Raw genomic sequence first — 7169 nt, 5'->3', positions numbered from 1 at the left:
ACATTGACATTAACTTATTTCTCTATTAAGTACCATATTTATATGGAACATGATAAAAGATACTAAAAGCCAAAATATCTAACATGTAAACAGCACAAAAACTCCTGTGAACATTTCTTATATTTAAGCCAGTGGTGCTGATAGCCTTCAAACTTTTTTTTTTTTTTTAAGATTTTATCCATCTACTTGACAGAGAGAGAGAGAGAGCACAAGCAGGGGGAGGAGAAGAAGGAGAGGGAGAAGCAGGGAGCCCGATGCAGGGCTAATTCCAGGACCCCGGGACCATGACCCAAGCCTGAGGCAGATGCCCAACCATCTGAGCTACCCAGGTGCTCCAGCCTTCAAACTTTTTTTTTAAAATTTTATTTATTTATTTGACAGAGCAGTGAGAGAGGGAACACAAGCAGGGGGAGTGGGAGAGGAAGAAGCAGGCTCATAGCGGAGGAGCCCGATGTGGGGCTCGATCCCATAACACTGGGATCACGCCCTGAGCCGAAGGCAGACGCTTAACCGCTTTGCCACCCAGGCGCCCCCAGCCTTCAAACTTTTGACTTTTGAGTACTTTATGAATTCACATTGCTTTGCTAAAATGCTTGTATTAAGTGAAAGGTATTTAGGAGGAAGACTATGTAGCAGCCAGCACATGAGAAGAGGTTTAAATATTGTCATCTCTTATCAACTACATGATTTATTTATTTATCCTAAGATACACCTCTAACTTCTTTCTTTTCAGTTTATATAAGCAGATCTAGATTTAAGTCATGGAAGAGAGAAACCGTATGCTTTAATCTTTACATCCCCTCTGCCTGTCGTATTATCCTAACAGTGCTTGAAGGTTTGCTTTACCTGCATTATCTCATGAAATGTTTACAACAACACTAGGAAAATATTGTTTTCTGCACTTTAAAGATGAAGAAAATGGCATAGAGACATATGAAGCAATTTGCTCAAGGTTACAAATTTCATAAGCAGCAGAACAAAGAGAAATACAGGAAGTCTGATTTGAAAAAAACCACTCATAACTACTATGTATTACTAAAGTAGTAGGTACTGAAGTACCTTACATACAGTAAAATTGTATGTAAGCATATACACACACACATAGACACACACACATACAATTATATATATCTTGCAAGTGACAAATAAATAGTTCTACTTGCTCCCTACTGAATGGTATATTACCTTTTGGCAAGTCTTACAAAATACAATCACACCTCAATAACCCAGAGAAATATTTAAGCTCTCTTGAGGTTGTGATTACACAGAATTGACTTACGGTTACATATGCAGAATAGAGAAGAAATCAATGCACAATAACTTTTTAACAAGGGATAGCTTCTGACAAGAACTGCCACAGTGTTTGGGGAACAATAGAAACTTATGACATCTTGTTTTTGAGTAAAATCAATCACCAGGATACAGCAAGAATGTTTCTAAATTATGAACTATAATCCATAATGTGCTGTAAGCTTCATTTTCCAAATGTTGGTCAATGTTTTTACAAGAGCAGTATCACCAGAGATGAAAAATATAAATATATATATACTGTATGCACTTACCCCAGTCTTCTTCAAGGAGCACCTTGCAGGGTGCAGTCGTGCAGAATGCAGAATCATCAAGTACCTGAACTGAACTGGATTCGCAGAAGTTTGAGCATCACCTCCCTAAGACAGAAAGAGGGTTGACAAAGAAGATAAAGCAAAGGAATCGTTTTGCCAGGTTCTCCTAGAAGAAGACAATGAAAATTCATGAGCTAGTCAAGTTTACATTGTACTGCATTTTTCGTCATATTACGTCACCATGTAATTATGGTGAGAAAGATAAATAGACTTAAAATGAATCGAATAATTAAAAATGGATTGAAATTTTATTTATAGAGATAAACAATAAAAGAAAACAAATGATACTTAGGCAATGTCACATTTAGAAAAGTGTAGGTTATAAGAGGATTAAAATCCACAGAGAAACAGAATGAATGGCTATGCAGTTGTGAAAATAAAGCATTGAGGAAACAGCTTGTTGAGCTCTATTAATTCAAAATTTGAGGTGGTGAGACACCTACATGACTTACTACCTCATTTTCCATAAGTTAAAAAAAATCTGGTGTTGAGGGGCTAAAAATATGACAATAAAACTGCAGACGTGGAGTACACATTGGCTAAAGAAAAGGAAGAAACTTGATCAAATATTATTTTGCTGATGATGGAAGAGAGAATACGCTTAATTGTAAAAATCAGAAGCTTTCTTAACAACACGTGATTATTGTGTCTGTAACAGGGAATAAAAGAGAAAGCAAGCATAATTTAAGAAATATATAATTTATTCAAGTTTGGTATGGACTACTCTACCAAAATTAGGTGAATTTTTGTGTGTAGTATTTTTATTTGTAAACATTGTATTTGGTAAAATGTTTAAGTGAATGATGGATTTGAGTAAGTTTATGATAGTATTCATTCTATAAACATGCTTTATGAGTAATTTATGTCAATAAATATACTAGAATAAATGTATAGAGAAATAATTTAGATGCAATCACTTCTTTTTAGTACATAGTTAAAATAATGGAAACGAGTGAAATTTCAGGATTACATATAAGTGCTGATGATGAAAGGGGATACAATATGAAGTGGGAAAAGAAGTTAAAAATCTTTACTGAGTGGCTTAATAGTTGAGACTTCAATAAAGAGTAGGAGTTTCATGGGCCCATAAAAAGGGAAGGATATTTAAGACAGAGGAAATAGCTGAGAGAGTTCAGGAAGATGTGAATTACACATAATTTTCAGAACTGGAAAAGTAAATTTCATGATGTGTTCAAGTTAATTTTTACCATGAGGAAATTTATGATCAGTCACCATATGGGAAGTATAGAAAAACACAACTTTAGTTGAAAGACCAAAGGCAGTATTACGTAAACACAGACTTTTTAGACCAAAGTTACCTATGAAATTCTAGATTGCTCAAAGTAACAGTCAAAACGGATTCCAATACAGTCATAAGTATTGAACAGAGTTAATTGATCAAAAAAGCTAAGCTCTTGCCAAAGGTATGTTTCAGTACTATAGCTTGCTCTTTTGCGTAGCACCTCGGAGGCAGTAGGCTGCTTTAGGATGAAGCTGAACATCTCCCAGCTGCTGGCTGCCAGAGACTCATTGAAGTAGATGGTGAATGCAAACTTTGTACCTTTTATGAGAAGCGTATGGCCACAGAAGTTGCTGCTGAGTCTCTAGGTGAAGAATGGAAGGGTTACATGGTCCAGATCAGTGGTGGCAATGACAAACAAGTCTTCCCCATGAAGCAGGGTATCTGGACCCATGGCTGTGTCTACCTGCTGCTGAGTAAGGGGGCATTCCTGCTATAGATCAAGGAGGACTGGAGAGAGAAAGTGCAAATCTGGTTGAGGTTGCATTGTGGATGCCAATCAGAGTGTTCTCAACTTGGTCACTGTAAAAAAAAGGAGAGAAGGATATTCCTGGACTCACTGGTACTACTGTGCCTCGACACCTGGAGCCCAAAAGAGCTGGCAGAATCTGCAAACTTTTCAGTCTCTCTAAAGAAGATGATGTCTGCCAGTACACTGTGAGAAAGCTCCTGAACAAAGAAGAAACCAAGAACCAAAGCGCCCAAGATTCAGCATCCTATTACTCCTCATGTCCTCCAACACAAACATTGGTGTGTTACAAATAAGATCACACACACACACACACACACACACACACACACACACAAGGCTATAGCTTGATGATGATAGATTAGATAGATAGATTAGATAGATGATAGATAAACATTTGCATCCAATGTATGTAGAATAAGAATTTAGAACAATACTGAATGGTGGGAGGAATGAGCTTATTTTCTGTAGAACATGCTTCCTAGACTTGTCTCTGGATCTCTTAATGTGAGAAAATGGCAAGAAAATGGATGGGAACTGGGGACAGGAACAGGGAGCTGGAGATTGCATTTATAAAGCTTATTAGCAGCTTTGAACATATTTCTGCAAATCATTCAAAAAGAAGAAATATTTTTACCCCGACTGCCAGCATGTGGTTGCTGCTATTATATATAATAACTTATTTGCAGAAAATTACAGAAACAAAGAATGTAGGCTTTGAAATCAGAATCCTGAATTCAAAATCATGACCTCTCACTTAATATTTGAGAAAGTTAACTGACTTCTTTCGGCCTCTGATCCCTCTTTTATCTTGCAGATAATAATGCCTGACTCACAACATACCAGGAAGACAATGTGAGGCCACCCATGTAAGCAGCTTAGCATATTATTAAACATGTTGTACACCTGCCATGAGAAGGTGAGTATGGTGTTTGGAGTGAGAGACCCTCTATTCTCCAGGTTTCCTTGTCAAGGGAATTCAGGAAAAGAAATGTCCTGAATTTTTTCCTCATTCCTCACACTACTTGGTGAGGGTGAATAAAGAAACTCAGCTTGTTTGTTTCTGCCTTTTCTAGATTCTCTCTCTTTTGAATTGGCCTGCCTATAGAAAAAATGCATTTTGGCCTGATCGCCCCATGTGGGAAAATTAATAGTGACTCCTGTGTCTTATTTCTCATTTGGTTCCTGAACTTCACGGAAAAAACAATAATGTTAAGTCTCCTTAAAACCCAACATGTGATAGCTAATATTTTATTAACAAGCAAGCATAATGCATTACCTCTTATCATTTAGAATTTAGAAATGCTTTCTATAATTGTCTTTTAAGCAGTCAGTTTAAATTATAAATTTTAATTTAAAGTGGTATTTAATAATTACAACTTTAAAAAGTTTAAAGCGGTTCCAGGACAATGCTAAGTCTGTACTACATGGAAATAAAATGTATCATCAGAAATGTCATCATGGAAACAGTATTATTTGAATAGTGAAACTTAGAGACTTATAACATTAACGGATATCATGGGGTGATAATGACAAGAATATTAGTTATTTATACGACATTGTGTGGCAGAGATGGTTAACTCAATTAGATCCTGGTGGTATTAAAGTCAAGGTCACATATTTAATTTCCGTATGGGCCAGTATACTCCTGACTGGGAAAACTTTGCTCTCTACTCACGGACTGCACCCCTAACCCCAATCTGTTATTTCTCAATTATGTGCCATTAATTGATGCAATATCCTACTGATAGTGGGTCATCTGTGCCATCTGCATAAATGAAGGACAGCATGTCTATGAGGCAGCCGACAGAGAACAACTTGAAGCCCACAGTGCCAGAAATTTCACTAATAACCTATAGTTTTCTTCAGGAAAAAAAAAAAAATAGCTCCAAATTTTCCAATGGAGAATTAACTGCAAACATTATTCAAAAGTAGATTGGAATCAACTCACAGTCACTTTCTGTTTTAAAAGTGAGGCAAATACCATAAGACACTCCTAACTATAAGAAACAAACTGAGGGCTGCTGGAGGGGAGTAGGGTGGGTGGGGGGATGGGGTAATTGGATGATGGGCATTAAGGAGGGTGCTTGATGTAATGAGCACTGGATGCTATATGCAACTGATGAATCACTAAATTCTACCCCCCTGAAACTAATACTACACTATACATTAGCTAAATTGAATTTAAATAATTTTTGTAAGTGTAAGGCAAGTAGAAGCATAATAGCCTAGTATGCTTTTTTTTTTTAACTTATACTCAGCATGTATTTATCCGATAAGATGTTCTCTCATGTAGCACATTTCCTAAGAAAGGAGACTTTTTTAGTTTGCCATTGCTGTTTATTTACTAACTCAGTGCTCCCTTGTAGTAGTTCTAAATCCTATAGGGAATTTGTAGTATATCCCAGCGCCATTCATTTATCATTAATTATTACAGCATATATGATTAACAGACACACTGTGACATACAAAGGAAGTAGGTGGATTCTTCCTCATCCTCACTTGCTAGTGAGAGAGCTAAGTTCTATATTCTGGCAAAGAACTGATCCAATGTAATATCATAATGTAAAGTCTACAAACTAAGACAGTTTAAACAGAGGTAGACAAAGACGTCTAAGCCCTACCTTTAATTTAATTATTTATTTATACATTATTTAATTCTTTTATGTCGTCCTCCTCATTCGGAGATTTTCCAAATAAGCTACTTATAAAAACCTTTAAGGAAGAGATTGATGGAAACCACTTAAACTCATTAATTTATACTAAAAATGTTTCATCTATGCGTATAAGGATTCAAGGTGCCATCTATCTAGGAGATAGAAACACCTGTCTCTGTTATATTTCAAGTAGCCGTGACCACATGGAACAGAATTATATGTGTATATGTTAGGGTATAGTGAGACATCAGGACACTCTAGATAAATATTTCTTCAAAACATCTGTGTTAGAGACATTGTACTAATAACAAAAGATTTAACAAAAAAAACCTCTTAAGTCCCTATTTTCAACGATTTGATATCCTAATGGAATAGGGAATAAAAAGTTAAAAAAAAGGGAGGGGGAGGGATTACTGTTGAGATGAGAATATCTCTAAGAATCACGTGGAGTTTGATTTAAATGTTATGAAACTGTCTGAGCAGGTCCCTTGAAACAAGTTACTTCATCATCAGGCTCAACTTCTGCGTCATCTGTGGAGCCTTTCCCAAGTATAAAATAGAGAAACCTCTCACGGATTTTGTATGATTTCTGGAGTTTGTCTCTACTGCTACACTCATGAGAATCTATGCTTGATTTCTGTTTACCCCTCTGCTTGCCTGAGATGGCAGTGCCCAAGTTGACTGTGGACCCCACATACTAAAAACAGCACAGCTTCTGTCAGACTGGCTCTCTCAATGAATATGTGGAACCGAACCCGAGTCACATCTTTAAATCAACTTGAACTCTTATGAGAGCTAAACCAGTATCTTGAAACACTTATAAAATTTTTGGATCTATATGTTACTTTAGCCTAGACTTTCACAATTAATACATTCCATATGCATCCTGAACACGCCCTTTAAATAACTTTTACTTTACCACTGCCACTCTTAGAGACTATATTAATCTGTGTTCCCAGATAAACAAACCCAATAAATTATAGAGATTAGATAGAGAGATATAGGGATATAGAGATAGGTATAGTTTATTATAATTAATTGGCTCATGCAGTTTTGAGAAGTCCTAAGATCTGCAAGTTAGAGACCCAGGAAAGCCAGTATAGTCTTAGTCCAAGTCCAAA

The 7169-nt window shown here is 36.4% G+C and overlaps 1 pseudogene; it reads left to right on the top strand.

Moving 5' to 3' along the window:
- The first annotated feature begins 304 nt into the window (after window positions 1–304).
- Window positions 305–6634, top strand: LOC113266052 (40S ribosomal protein S6-like; annotated as a pseudogene).
- The last annotated feature ends 535 nt before the right edge of the window (window positions 6635–7169 follow it).

Source organism: Ursus arctos, unplaced genomic scaffold (genome assembly GCF_023065955.2).
Source record: "Ursus arctos isolate Adak ecotype North America unplaced genomic scaffold, UrsArc2.0 scaffold_37, whole genome shotgun sequence".
In the NCBI taxonomy this organism is placed as follows: domain Eukaryota; kingdom Metazoa; phylum Chordata; class Mammalia; order Carnivora; family Ursidae; genus Ursus; species Ursus arctos.
Note: the sequence above shows the minus strand (reverse complement) of the source record. Positions and strands in the feature narration are given on the sequence as shown.